This window comes from Oncorhynchus nerka, linkage group LG7 (genome assembly GCF_034236695.1).
Source record: "Oncorhynchus nerka isolate Pitt River linkage group LG7, Oner_Uvic_2.0, whole genome shotgun sequence".
Taxonomy (NCBI): domain Eukaryota; kingdom Metazoa; phylum Chordata; class Actinopteri; order Salmoniformes; family Salmonidae; genus Oncorhynchus; species Oncorhynchus nerka.
Genome location: NC_088402.1, coordinates 71,147,369 through 71,163,498, shown reverse-complemented (window position 1 = coordinate 71,163,498; position 16,130 = coordinate 71,147,369). Strand labels below are relative to the sequence as shown.

Here is a 16,130-nt window from a genome sequence, read left to right as displayed (position 1 = left end):
GTAGGGTATGTGTGAAAATGATGGAGATGATAATAAGGCTATTCTTTTTAAGAACGAATACTTATATTTGTACATTGAAACAATGTATCCCGCTATGGTATTTTACCTGAGCAGATTTGAAGGTAAAATGTGGTAAAATCCCATCGGATGTTGCGACCAATGAAAAAGCTGACATTGACCGATCAATACACCAAACGTGTGGCTTATGGTGCTTGTAGTTTTCCATACCACAAACTCCCATTTCTACGAGCGTCATTCCCTGTTCTACAGAACTTCATATGTTTTTGCGTTGTTTGCGCGCTGGGTCTTGGAGCAAGACGGGTTTGCGTTTTCAGTGGCTGTTACAGCGAGTGTTTTAGAGAGGTGGCCATAACATCGTTCGTTTCTTTATAATTTGAAATTGCCAAGAAGTTGACAGCCGCAAGTATGCAAGCGGAATCGGGTATAGTTCCCGACTTCGAGGTTGGAGAAGAGTTTCAAGAGGAACCAAAAACGTATTACGAATTGAAGAGTCAGCCCTTGAAAAAAAACAGGTCGGTGTTTTGACTGTGCACTGCTATTTTATGCGGTAAAGAGGAATTTGATATTCGAGGGATGTTTGCAAAAGTTTTAATTATTGTGGAAATGTTTTTTTTTTGTGTGGGTATAATTATATTATTTCCAATGAAGGCGATTCCACAGGGATGTTATCCTATATCAAAATGTCCTATCCTATTGAGGACTTTCTAGGAGGGATTTGTTTGCTTCCCATTCCTTATGTCTCTTCTATATTGCACATTTAGTTATGCAACACTTGGGTGTTGTCTTGTTAACATGCAACCTCAAATATTAGCTTGTGAAGAATAGAGTTTGTTTGTGGATTTTGATCAGCCATACCAGGGAGTAAACTATGATGTCTTCTTCACTGTGATTACCATAGCGAACTAAACTCCACTCCATGGTGAACGTCATTCAGTTTATTCCGTTGCCATAGTTATTTTCCACATGTATAGTCTAAATGCATTTTCTTTTGAAATAAATATATTTCATGCATTGTAAATGTCATTACAATGTCAAGAAAAATGTCATGTTAAATGGTGTTGTAATGTATGTGTTCAATGTGATCAAATGTGTGTCACATTTCACTGGTGCATCAGTTTGTGCATCTGCTGTAGGGATATACCTAGTGCTCAGTGAATTCTTAATATTATTTATATCAATAGAGACCTAGTAAGAAAATGCGTTATACATTCTAAAATTAAGTAAATAAATATTGTAGGAACCATGTTACTTTCCAAAATAGCTTATTTAACTACATAAAGGAAAATGTATAGATATTTTCCTAAACAGTTGACAAATGACTTAATAGAGAGCTATTTGCATCCATATTGTGTCCTCTGTCCCTAGCGCTGAATAAAGAGCAGGGAGCTGAGTCAGGTCTGTTCGCTGGACATGACCTTTTACCCCTCTGCCGCCTGGGGTCCAGGCCTCCCCTGAATTATTGTCACTTTGGTTATGTCTCTCTGTGTAAGATTAGAATGTACAAATAACTGGGACTTTTCTATTCTAAAGACTAATGCATCAGTGGGGGCTGCTGAGGGGAGGATGGCTCATAATAATGTCTGGAATGGAGTCAATGGTGTGGTATCAAAAACATCAAAGATGGGCTTTCCATGTGTTTCATACCATTCCATTGATCATTCCAGTCATTATTATGAGCCGTCCTCCCCTCAGCAGCCTCCACTGTTATACATTTAAGTCCTTATACCATAATATTGCCTTCTGTGTAATTGCGTAGTTCATGGGGATGCCGACTGTGAAGCTTGATTGACTGGGACAAGCGTTACATTGAGCAATGGTCTAAAATGCCTGTCAATACTGTGCGCTTGGCTGCATGCCCATTGCCAGGAAGTAGTTCAAAGCAATATTGTCTCTTTTTGTCTGTTAATTATGTATGACTTCATTATTGTGCTTAGTGGTGGAGACATGTGACCTTTCTAAACATGACAGTGCTCTTCTGTGTCTAGATTTCCTATAGCATACTTGTGGTGGACCCAATCAGTCTTTCCTTTCTGGATCTTTTTTTCCCTCTCTTTTTTAGGGGCTAGATCAGCTATGAAATGATCAGATAGAATTGAAGTCTATCAAATAACATTACCTGCATCATTTCTAATCCCCTTTTTTAGTATATATATTTTATATACACTACCGTTCAAAAGTTTGGGGGCACTTAGAAATGTCCTTGTTTTTTAAAGAAAAGCACATATTTTGTCCATTAAAATGACATCAAATTGATCAGAAATACAGTGTAGTCATTGTTAATGTTGTAAATGACTATAGTAGCTGGAAATGGCAGATTTGTTAACTGAAGATAGGCGTACAGAGGCCCATCATCAGCATCCATCACACCTGTGTTCCAATGGCACGTTGTGTTAGCTAATCCAAGTTTATCATTTTAAACGGATAATTGATTAGAAAACCCTTTTGCAATTATGTTAGTGTGGCCGATGTGAAATGGCTAGCTAGTTAGCGGTGGTGCGCTAATAGTGTTCCCCTTGCTCTACAAGGGCTGTGGCTTTTGTGGCGCGATGGGTAACGATGCTTCATGGGTGACTGTGGTTGATGTGTGCAGAGGGTCCCTGGTTCGAGCCCAGGTTGGGGCGAGGAGAGGAATGGAAGCTGTACTGGTTACATTGGTGCCGTGACCCGGATCACTGGTTGCTGTGGAAAAGGAGGAGGTCAAAAGGGGAAACTGAAGATCTCGTACAACGCTGTGTACTACTCCCTTTACAGAACAGCGCAAACTGGCTCTAACCAGAATAGAAATAGTACTTTATTAAATAGTACCCACAAAACACCCGGCTCAACGTCAACAGTGAAGAGGCGACTCCGGGATGCTGGCCTTCTAGGCAGAGTTGCAAAGAGAAAGCCATATTTCAGACTGGCCAATAAAAAGAAAAGATTAAGATGGGCAAAAGAACACAGACACTGGACAGAGGATCTGTCCCATATATTGAGCATTCTTTTTGTGGCGAAAATTTTATATAATAGTTTAAATGGAAAAGAACGGATGGATCCATCAATTGTTATTTTGTGTATAGGTTCATTAATCCAATGCCATGTATTTCCTTTCCGGAACTTGGGATTTTGTCAGCAATTTGTTTGATATTTTTTGCAATGACACATTGCTGTGGAGTTTCTTGCTTTTATTTTCCACAAAATTTCATCGAAATGTCAGAGAGAACGAGAAAGCAATCACCATCTTGTGCAGCCCTTTAACGTAATTCATAATTTAAAACGATTTTCTTCATTAGTACATTTCATTACATTGATACTAAATCAACACTATATGGGCTTGCTGTAGCAGATGCTTGAAGTTGTGATTTAATTAAATTTTTTATTGTGACTTCTATGTGTCTCCAAAATTATCTGACATGCATGAATTAATACACTTTTCTGCTTTTCCTCTTGAACCTGAGAATGCCCCGCTAAAAGCAGTGCATCCTAATGGCTTTGCAACCACGACAGAAAGCCAAACATTGAGTGCAGTCGTTTTAACCATGCTTATCCTTATATACCCTTGTGGTTATGACACTGTGGTTCATTTGTTTGATCAAAATAAAATAAAATGGTATTTTTTACATGCGCTGAATACAACAGGTGGAGTAGACCTTACAGTGAAATGCTTACTTAGAAGCGCTTAATCAACAATGCAGTTTTAAGAAAATACCTAAAAAAATAAATAAATAAAAGTAACAAATAATTCAAGAGCAGCAGTAAAATAACAATAGCGAAGCTATATACAGGGGGTACCGGTACCGAGTCAATGTGCGGGGGCACCGGTTAGTCGAGGTAATTGAGGTAATATGTACATGTAGGTAGCGTTATTAAAGTGACTATGCATAGATAATAACAGAGAGTAGCAGCAGCGTAAAAGAGGGGGGGTCAATACAAATAGTCTGGGTAGCCATTTGATTAAATGTTCAGGTGTCTTATGACTTGGGGTAGAAGCTGTTTAGAAGCCTCTTGGACGTAGACTTGATGCTCCGGTACCGCTTGCCGTATGGTAGCAGAGAGAACAGTCTATGACTAGGGTGGCTGGAGTCTCTGACAATTTTTAGGGCATGTCCATATTTTTAATAAAGAAATTGAACACTGAGCAAAAAGAACAAAGTGAACGAACGAAACCGAAACAGTTCTGTCTGGTGCAGAATACAAACACTCAACAGAAAATAATCATCCACAACTCAAGGGTGAAAACAGGCTGCCTAAGTATGGTTCTCAATCAGGGACAACGATTGACAGCTGCCTCTGATTGAGAACCATACCAGGCTAAACACAGAAATACCAAATCATATAAAAACGAACATAGACAACACACCCGACTCACGCCCTGACCATACTAAAACAAAGACATAACAAAAGAACTAAGGTCAGAACGTGACACACATAAGTGTTCCTTTTGTCCAGGTGTGAAAGGGCAGTGTGGTGTGCAATAGAGATTGCATCATCTGTGGATCTGTTGGGGCGGTATGCAAATTGAGTGGGTCTAGGGTTTCTGTGATAATGGTGTTGATGTGAGCCATGACCAGCCTTTCAAAGCACTTCATGGTTCCGGACGTGAGTGTTACGGGTCGGTAGTTATTTAGGCAGGTTACCTTAGTCTTCATGGACACAGAGACTATAGTGGTCTGCTTGAAACATGTTGGTATTACAGACTCAGACAGGGTGAGATTGAAAATGTCAGTGAAGATACTTGCTAATTGGTCAGCGCATGCTCGGAGTACAAGTCCTGGTCATCCGTCTGGCCCTGCGGCCTTGTGAATGTTGACCTGTTTAAAGGTCTTACATCGGCTGCGGAGAGCGTGATCACACAGTCGTCCAGAACAGCTGATGCTCCCATGCATGTTTCAAGATGGCTTACCTAGAAGTGAGCATAGAAGTAATTTAGCTTGTCTGGTGGGCTTGTGTCACTGGGCAGCTCTCTGATGTGTTTCCCTTTGTACTCTGTAATAGTTTGCAAACCCTGCCATATAAGACGAGCGTCAGAACAGGTGTAGAACGATTCGATCTTAGTCCTGTATTGATGCTTTGCCTGTTTGATGGTTCTTATAAGCTTCCGGGTTAGAGTCCCGCTCGTTGAAAGTGACAGCTCTATCCTTTAGCTCAGTGCGGATGTTGCCTGTAATCCATGGCTTCTGGTTGGGGTATGTACATACAGTCACTGTGGGGACGACGTCATCGATGCACTTATTGATGAAGCCAGTGACTGAAGTCCTCAATGCCATCAGAAGAATCACGGAACATATTCCAGTCTGTGCTAGCAAAACAGTCCTGTAGCTTAGCATCTGCTTAGCATCTGCGTCTCTGTGTGTGGAGTAAAGGCGGTCTAGAGTTTTATCCTTCTGGTTGCACATTTAACATGCTGGTAGAAATGAGGTAAAATGGATGTAAGTTTTCCTTCATTAAAGTCCCCGGCCACTAGGAGCGCTGCCTCTGAATAAACATTTTCCTGTTTACTTATGGCCAGCATCGATTTGTGGTTGTAAATAGACAGCTACGAAGAATATCGATGAAAACTCTGTAGGTAGATAGTGTGGTCTACAGCTTATCAGCCGTTCTCTACAAATATACATAGATCATCACCCCTTGTCTTAGAAGCTGCTGTTCTATCCTGCCGATACAGTGTATAACCCGCCAGCTGTATGTTATTCATGTCGTTGTTCAGCCATAACTCGATAAAACATAAGATATTACAGTTTTTAATGTTCCGTTGGTAGGATATACATGCTTGTAGTTCGTCCACTTTATTATCAAGTGATTGTACGTTGGCCAATAGTACCGATGGCAAAGGCAGATTAGTCACTCGTCGCCGGATCCTCACAAGGCACCCCAATCTCCTTCCGCAAAACCTGTCTCTTTCTCCTGCGAATGACGAGGATGAGGGCCTGTTCGGGTGTCTGGAGTAAATCCTTCTCGTCCGACTCATTAAAGAAAAATTATTCTTCCAGCTCAAGCGGAGTAATTGCTGTTCTGATGTCCAGAAGCTCTTTTTGGTCATAAGAGAAGGTATCAAGTTACAAACAATGCAAAAAAACTAACAAATGCTACATACCCGGACTACTACAGTAACGCAAGGCCAAAGATAAGACATAGATTGACTGGCCTGATAGGTCTAAAATGCAGTTTTTCTTCATTTGAAATCATGATGTTGATAACATCATGAATTATCTTGTTTTTACTGACGGAGGTTACTTCGCTTTCTGGCTGTCTCAGAAAGCTTTTGGCACAGACAGCCGAACGAACCCCTGCAGAGTCAGAGCCTGAGCTGTGTGTTCTTAATATAGACGTGAGACAGACGGTGAAACTTGTCTTCTATGCGGTGTAAATTAGCTCTGTAAATTTAGCAATGGATATGTCACCTCCAATGCAAAGCAAGCCTGGCGTTGTTTGTTGCTGGGATTTTTTAGCAAGGTAACCCATGGAGTCAGCTTCACATTCTAATTAGACTGTCAATATTCTGCACGTCTCTTGACAGGATTTGTTCACGTCTCAGCTCATATATTTTACTTCTGGTAGGCCCAGAGTCTGGATTGGTCAAAATATGTGCTGCACCATTTGTAGGGCTACAGCACTAAATGGTGAAATTTACATTAAAATAGTGATGACATAGTTAAAAGCAAAAATGTAGATACAGTTTAGAGAGATATTCCATGTCATGACATTATGATTAAAAAAAGATGTAACGTCACTGCCCAATGGTCACATACCTGTCATACTGTATCTTTCATCTGTCACAGATGTGAATGAGAGGTAAAGTGTCAATGTAGCATGAACCTTGTCAAAGCATGTGGCATGGGCTCCCGACTGGCGCTGCATCTCAGTGCTAGAGGCGTCACTACAGACACCCTGGTTCGAATCCAGGCTGTATCACAACCGGCCGTGTTTGTGAGTCCCATAGGGCGACCCACAATTGGCCCAGCGTCGTCCGAGTTTGGCCGGTGTAGGCCGTCATTGTAAATAAGAATTTGTTCTTAATTGACTTTCCTAGATAAATAAAGGTTAAATTAAAAAAAGAACAAAGAAAATGTCTGTAAGTCAATGTTTGTTCCTTTTTCCACTATGGATCTTCCCGTTTATGTAATATGATGACTCATTGAGCGGTTAAGGATACACTATTCATGCAGTCAAACACTACGTAGAGTATGTGGCTATATGAGATGTCCCAGTTGTCCTCCAGTGACCATGCACTCCATGCCCCCGAACTGGTTTTATCGACTCCCTACAAGCCCCATTTGACCTAGAAGTTAAAGAATATCAAAGAGCAGAGGTTGTCTTTATTGTGTTCAATGCTCTTCCCAAGCCACATCTTGGCCTAGGCATTGAAGTAGATATATGGTAAAAATGTATTCACAGAAAGTACATACTGCATTGCATTATGATATGTGTTTTTACATGAGCATCCAGTATCCAGTGCCGGTGTCAATGTGGCCTCTGTAAGGGACACTCAAAGTCTCAGGGAGCGCTCTGTCCTGTTCTGTTTCTGGGAGTCCATATCATATACCAAAGAGGGAGGTCGGGACCAGGGTGTTCCTCTCCCGATCCAGGATGGGGATCCAATGGGGTCTGAGTGACACATACAGGTGCTAGAGTTGAGTGAGACACTACACAACCCAATGGTTACGTAATCACTCTGACCGCATCCTTACTCCCACTTTGGCTCTAAACACATTCACTGGACAGTGGCCATGATGGTGTTAATTTCATTTCTCCATAATTCCAGTTAGATCTGACAGTCTGAGTAAACAGATGTGAGACTGACAAAGGATTTTCTTTATCAATCAATCAAATGTATTTATAAAGCCGTTTTTACTTTAGCTGATGTCACAAAGTGCTGTACAGCCACCCAGCCTAAAACCCCAAACAGCAAACAATGCAGGTGTAGAAGCACGGTGGCGAGGAAAAACTCCCTAGAAAGGACAGAACCTAGGAAGAAACAACATTATGGTAGCCACTACATTACCAAGAGTATGTGGACACCTGCTTGTCGAACATCTCATTCCAAAATCATGGGTATTAATATGAAACTCCCTTTGCTGCTATAACAGCCTCCACTCATCTAGGAAGGCTTTCTTCTAGATGTTGGAACATTGCTGTGGGGACTTGCTTCCATTCAGTAAAACTGTTGCCACAAAAATTGGAAGCACAGAATCGTCTAGAATGTCATTGTATGCTGTAGCGTTAAGATTTCCCTTCATTGGAAATAAGGGGTCTAGCCCGAACCATGAAAAACAGATCCAGACCATTATTCCTCTTCCATATAACTCTACAGTTGTCCCTATGCACTGGGGCAGGTGGTGTTCTCCTGGCATCCGTCAAACCCAGATTCGTCCGTTCGACTGCCAGTTGGTAAAGTGTGATTCATCACTCCAGAAAACGCGTTTCCACTGCTTCAGAGTCCAATGGCATCCAAGCTTTACACCACTCCAGCCGATGCTTGGCATTTTGCATGGTGATCTTAGGCTTGTGTGCGGCTGCTCAGCCATGGAAACCCATTTTATGAAGTTCCCGACAAACAGTTACTGACGATTGCTTCCAGATGCAGTTTGGATCTCGGTAGTGGGTGTTGTGTGCTCAATTTGATACACCAGTCAGCAACGGCTGTGGCTGAAATAGTAGAATCCACTAATTTGAACGGGTGTCAACATACTTTTGTATATATAGTGTATTTTCAAATAGAGAACACGTTGATGCTGTCAATGATCATTTGAAGAGCATGCCTGTAGTAGGGCTCGACTTATCACACATTATAGCCACCCACCATTCTGTATGCAGCAGCAGTAATATTACTGCAATGCATTGATCATCTGTGTGGTTGTTTTTTGATGTGCTTCAGAGTGCTGTCCTAGTCATAGCATGCAGAGAGGGGAAGGCGAGCTGGACTGGAGTAGGCCATACTACTGTAAACAAGTAAAGAGACTCATGAAAGTCATAAAACCTAATTACAGAAATAGGACCCGGCAAGTTCAAATTATCCCAACCGGACCTTCTCTGCCCGTAACTACGACAACAAAGAACCCCATTATCTGTTGTGGTAGTTGGCAACTTGCAGTTTTGTTTTCCTTGCATAACACACACTGAGTATACAAAACATTAAGAACACCTGCTCTTTCATGACATAGACTGACCAGTTGAATCCAGTTGAAAGCTATGATCCCTTATTGACGTCACTTGTTAAATCCACTTCAATCAGTGTAGATTACCCGGATGAGACAGGTTAAAGAAGCCTTGGGACAATTGAGACATGGATTGTGTCTGTGTGTCATTCAGTGGGTGAATGGGCAAGACAAAATATTTAAGTGCCTTTAAACAGGGTATGTTAGTAGGTGCCAGGTGCGCTGGTTTGTGTCACACTCAACAGTTTCCTGTGTGTATCAAGAATGGTCCACCACCCAAAGGACATCTAGCCAACTTGACATAATTGTGGGAAGCATTGGTGTCAACATGGGCCAGCATTCCTGTGGATGCTTTCGATAACTTGTAGAGTCCATGCCCCAACGAATTGAGGCTGTTCTGAGGGAAAAAGGAGGGGTGCAACTCAATATTAGGAAGGTGTTCTTAATGTTTGGAGCACTCGGTGTATACATCAATTGTATTTATTTGTGACCATAGCGCACTTAACTTGTCTTACTTAACCAGAGCACTGTATACAGAGCCTTTCCTCACTGTGAGTGTTCTTCACCGTTATGTCATGGTCCGTTTAATCTGTGTTAATGTGTCTCTTTCCTTACTGTAGTCAATGTTTTAGTTTACATGACCTTTTAACCAGTTTATACATTTGAACTGCTTGGCCATAATGACCATTGTTATGTTTGCAGGAAAAAGGGGGAGACTTGTTCATCTCTAGGAGACCGAACGTGTCTCCTTCCTGAGTGGTATGACGGCTGTGTGGTCCCATAGTGTTTAAACCTGCCTACTATTGTTTGTACAGATGAATGTGGTACCTTCAGGCGTTTGGAAATTGCTCCCAAGGATGAACCAGACTTGTGGAGGTCTACAATTCTTTTTCTGTCTTGGCTGATTTCTTTTGATTTTCCCATGATGTCAAGCAAAGAGTCGCTGAGTTTGAAGGTAGGCCTTGAAATACATCCACAGGTACACCTCCAATTGACTCAAATTATGTCAATTGGGCTATCAGAAGCTTCTAAAGCCATGACATAATTTTCTGGAATTTTCCAAGAATTTTAGAGGCGCAGTCAATTTAGTGTATGTAAACTTCCACTGGAATTGTGATACAGTGAATTATAAGTGAAATAATCTGTCTGTAAACAATTGTTGGAAAAATGACTTGTGTCATGCGCAAAGTAGATGTCCTAACCGACTTGCCAAAACTATAGTTTGTTAACAAGAAATTTGTGGAGTGGTTGAAAAACAAGTTTTAATGACTCCAAGTTTTAAGGACTTCCGGCGCCGACAGAGATGGCCGCCTCGCTTCGCGTTCCTAGGAAACTATGCAGTTTTTTTTTTTTTTTACGTGTTATTTCTTACATTGGTACCCCAGGTCATCTTAGGTTTCATTACATACAGTCGAGAAGAACTACTGAACATAAGAGCAGCGTCAACTCACCATCAGTACGACCAAGAATATGACTTTCGCGAAGCGGACCCTGTGTTCTGCCTTTCACCCAGGACAACGGAATGGATCCCAGCCGGCGACCCCAAAAAACGACTTTGAAAAAGGGGAAAACGAAGCGTTCTTCTGGTCAGACTCCAGAGACGGGCACATCATGCACCACTCCCTAGCATTCTCCTCGCCAATGTCCAGTCCTTTGACAACAAGGTTGATGAAATCCGAGCAAGGGTAGCATTCCAGAAGGACATCAGATACTGTAACGTTCTTTGCTTCACGGAAACATGGCTCACTGGAGAGATGCTATCGGAGACGGTGCAGCCAGCTGGTTTCTCCACGCATCGCGCCGACAGAAACAAACATCTTTCTGGTAAGAAGAGGGGCGGGGGCGTATGCTTTATGGTTAACGTGACGTGGTGTGGCCAAAACAACATACAGGAACTCAAGTCCTTCTGTTCACCTGATTTAGAATTCCTCACAATCAAATGTAGACCGCATTATCTACCAAGGGAATTCTCTTTGATTATAATCACAGCCGTATATATTCCCCCCCAAGTAGACACATCGATGGCTCTGAACGAACTTTATTTGACTCTTTGCAAACTGGAATCCATATATCCGGAGGCTGCATTCATTGTAGCTGGGGATTTTAACAAGGCTAATCTGAAAACAAGACTCCCTAAATTTTATCAGCATATCGATTGCGCAACCAGGGCTGGAAAAACCTTGGATCATTGCTATTCCAACTTCCGTGACGCATATAAGGCCCCGCCCTCCTTTCGGAAAAGCTGACCACAACTCCATTTTGTGGATCCCTGCCTACAGACAGAAACTAAAACAAGAAGCTCCCGCGCTGAGGTCTGTTCAACGCTGGTCCGACCAATCTGATTCCACACTCCAAGACTGCTTCCATCACGTGGACTGGGATATGTTCGTATTGCGTCAGACGACAACATTGACGAATACGCTGATTCGGTGTGCGAGTTCATTAGAACGTGCGTTGAATATGTCGTTCCCATAGGAACGATTAAAACATTCCCAAACCAGAAACCGTGCATTGATGGCAGCAATCGTGTGAAACTGAAAGCGCGAACCACTGCTTTTAATCAGGGCAAGGTGACTGGAAACATGACCGAATACAAAACAGTGTAACTATTCCCTCCGCAAGGCAATCAAACAAGCTAAGCGTCAGTATAGAGACAAAGTAGAATCTCAATTCAATGGCTCAGACACAAGAGGTATGTGGCAGGGTCTACAGTCAATCACGGATTACAAAAAGAAAACCAGCACCGTCACGGACCAGGATGTCTTGCTCCCAGGCAGACTAAATAACTTTTTTGACGGGCCGCCCCCAGGTGGTGAGGGTAGGCAACAACATCTCCACCCCGCTGATCCTCAACACTGCGGCCCCACAAGGGTGCGTTCTGAGCCCTCTCCTGTACTCCCTGTTCACCCACGACTGCGTGGCCACGCACGCATCCAACTCAATCATCAAGTTTGCGGACGACACAACAGTGGTAGGCTTGATTACCAACAACGACGAGACGGCCTACAGGGAGGAGGTGAGGGCCCTTGGAGTGTGGTGCCAGGAAAATAACCTCACACTCAACGTCAACAAAACTAAGGAGATGATTGTGGACTTCAGGAAACAGCAGAGGGAACACCCCCCTATCCACATCGATGGAACAGTAGTGGAGAGGGTAGTAAGTTTTAAGTTCCTCGGCGTACACATCACAGACAAACTGAATTGGTCCACCCACACAGACAGCATCCTGAAGAAGGCGCAGCAGCGCCTCTTCGACCTCAGGAGGCTGAAGAAATTCGGCTTGTCACCAAAGGCACTCACAAACTTCTACAGATGCACAATCGAGAGCATCCTGTCGGGCTGTATCACCGCCTGGTACGGCAACTGCTCCGCCCACAACCATAAGGCTCTCCAGAGGGTAGTGAGGTCTTTACAACACATCACCAGGGGCAAACTACCTGCCCTCCAGGACACCTACACCACCCGATGCCACAGGAAGGCCATAAAGATCATCAAGGACGACAACCACCCGAGCCACTGCCTGTTCACCCCGCTATCATCCAGAAGGCGAGGTCAGTACAGGTGCATCAAAGCTGGGACCGAGAGACTGAAAAACAGCTTCTATCTCAAGGCCATCAGACTGTTAAACAGCCACCACTAACATTGAGTGGCTGCTGCCAACACACTGACTCAACTCCAGACACTTTAATAATGGGAATTGATGGGAATTGATGTAAAATATATCACTAGCCACTTTAAACAATGCTACCTAATATAATGTTTACATACCCTACATTATTCATCTCATATGTATACGTATATACTGTACTCTATATCATCTACTGCATCCTTATGTAATACATGTATCACTAGCCACTTTAACTATGCCACTTTGTTTACATACTCAACTCATATGTATATACTGCACTCAATACCATCTACTGTATCTTGCCTATGCCGCTCTGTACCATCACTCATTCATATATCTTTATGTACATATTCTTTATCCCCTTACACTTGTGTCTATAAGGTAGTAGTTTTGGAATTGTTAGCTAGATTACTTGTTGGTTATTACTGCATTGTCGGAACTAGAAGCACAAGCATTTCGCTACACTCGCACTAACATCTGCTAACCATGTGTATGTGACAAATAAAATTTGATTTGATTTGACCTATGTACATTTCCGACTTCAACTGTATATGCTCTTGGCACCAGGCAGCAATGTTCTGAGCAGAGGGGGTTGATTGGGTAGGTCAAGGTTCTGAGCAGTGGGGGTTGGTTGGGTAGGTCAAGGTTCTGAGCAGAACAGTGTGCAGTTGTGCTGCTCAAACTCCACCTCCAGCAGGGAGACTGTGTAGTGCTGTCAGGAACACCTGATCCAACCAGGAACCAAGACACCTGCAAACTGCAGTCACTGGACTGGGCTCTGTGTGTCTCAGAAGGTGATTGTGAAGGTGAGCCCAGAGGAAGAAGTGTACCTTATGGTGGGGGAAAGGGGCGGGGCCAGGATAACTCCTTGTATTTACTTCTGTCCTTCTGCACACATGGCTACTCATTGTTTGACCAGGGTCAATCTTTCCGGTCTGAGGATCTTGATGTTGATGCAGTAAGGAATCTAAGTCGCTCAGTTAGTGTACAGCACCTCCTGTTTGATAGATCATGTCTTGAACAGACAACACAGCACTGCTCCCGTGCTCTAGCTTACTCTCTCTCTCTCTCTCTCTCTCTCTCTCTCTCGCTCTCTCTCTCTCTCTTGCGCTCTCTCTCTCTCCCTCTCTCTCTCTCTCTTGCGCTCTCTCTCTCTCTCTCTCTCTCTCTCTCTCTCTCTCTCTCTCTCTCTTGCGCTCTCTCTCTCTCTCTCTTTCTCTCTCTCTCTCTCTCTCTCTCTCTCTCTCTCTCTCTCTCTGTGTCACTGTGTGTGGATTGGTGTTGACAGGACGGGGCTGTTCCTCCCTGGGTAGCTCTATGTAGGGATTGGAGTTCCCAGGCCTGGCCCTGGAGCCTCCCCCTTGTGACACACTTACAGGGCTGCATTGGCAACATGACTTTCACTGCTCTCCAAGGACAGCTGTCTGATGCACCTTCAGGAAAAACGAACAAACATGGAGGCCTTAGGAGCCCAAGTGCACAGACCCTGCTCCTTTTACACTAACCACCTGTGAGTAGCTGCACCTCCATGCTGCTATGTGTGCATGCATGTGTGTTTATATTTGAGAGTTGAATGTGCGTGTGTTAGAAAGAGTGAGATAGAAGGTTTATGTGTGTGCAGAGTGAAACGTGCATTTGGACTATAAATACAATACATCTATATGGCTATTAATAGCACTCTCTCTAGGCAGTAACTTTAGGTTGTGGTTTGTTTACTGCTCAGAGTTTTACTTGCCAATGCAGTGTTTTGATTTTGGACAGATAGGTCAGAAGCTTTTGCATTGGATTTCAAGAAATGTATGTGCAATTTGGGCTAAGTACTATAGCCAGAATGCATTTAAAGCTTTGGTGCATTATCCTTTTGTTTGGAACTCATATGTAATTATACAGATATGTAGATGTTGAAATGTGAAAGAGATTCAGCCAAGATTGAAGGACAATTAAAAGTTGACTAGAGAAATACTTATTTAAATATTTTGTCTAAAAGCATTGTTATGATGTTTGTAGACAGAATACAAAGCACATAGATATGATATAACATGTATTGTTTATTGTGTTGTCATTATCACTATTTGTTTTTTTATAGGTATTAGTATTGTTATTGAGCTGTTATTGTGCCATTGTTCATTGTGAAGCAAGATTGATGGCTCTCCCACTAGGCCAAGCTATTCTTTATCCAGCAGGTCATTAAGGTGTGTGAGGGTGGGCTGCAGCCTCCTCTCCTAAGCCATTGAACCACCTTCAGTCCAGGAGCTCTCTCTCTACATTAAAAACCTCTCGGCCAGGGGGTGTGGCCATGCGAGACTGTGCAGCCATTGTGTTTCCTGATACATATGCACAGAGAGGAGGTGTGTGCACACACAATAGTGGAAAGTTGAACCAGACAAAAGGTCTTTTTATGGGTTTCAGTATTCTGCTTAGGAACAACTGGGCAAAAAGCCATCTGGCAGCCGGTCAATGTGTTAGTGAGGGCAGAACCTACACACACAGTGGTCAATGGTTGTAATCTTGAGTCTGCCTCAATACAGTTCTGCTTATTCTCCTATGTAAGATGATAGAGGTATACCATATACACAAGGGTATACCGGTTATGAAACCTTTTTCGGATGCATTTTGTAAATACCACAAGTGCAAGAGTTGAGAATCAACATTTGTGTCTCTTGAATGCATGTTGAGGGAAGTCCTACAGATGAACTTAATGAAGGGCCACAGAAGCACATCAGATCGATATTATCTGGAGATTCCAAAATGTAAAGTGAAGATGAAAATGATTTTGGATCCACCACAGGAAGCATTTTGGTCTTGTGTAAGTCAGGTCTCCCAACCAATGTGTGTCAAAAGAGATGATTCACTTGCCCCAGACAAGCCATAATCAGTTTGCAAAAATGGGGAAAAGGCACCGACTGCATTTCGTCCATGTTCTAGACCTCAGAGATGTATATTAACCCCTCTCATTGTGGTTAAAGTGTGGAAAATGGCATTTGGTGTCAGGCTTCTTCAAGTTTATGAACATTTTTGGGCCTAAAATGTTGTGTTCGTATGATTACAATAAAAAACATTACATAAAGTGTGTAGGCCTATCTTTAATGCATCTCAGTTGTCAGAAATGTGATGCGTAAGATCACTTTTTTATTTTATGAGAGGGTTGACATGAGCTTCTATAACATAAAGGGAAAGCTCAGTGTGGAGGGATGGCTGTAGACCAAGGTTGCGTTTGACCAGACTGGCTAATTAGTCCGATTACTGCACAGCTTGATTGGTAAGACGTTTTGCTGAGTTTTTTTTATCAAATCACTCACTCAGGGAAGGCTTCATCCAGACAGCTTCATCTGCTCCAGCACACCCTG

The 16,130-nt window shown here is 42.8% G+C and overlaps 1 pseudogene; it reads left to right on the top strand.

The window, feature by feature from the left end:
• The first annotated feature begins 312 nt into the window (after nt 1-312).
• Nucleotides 313-16,130, top strand: part of LOC115132308 (microphthalmia-associated transcription factor-like) — a 34,581-nt pseudogene continuing 18,763 nt past the window's right edge.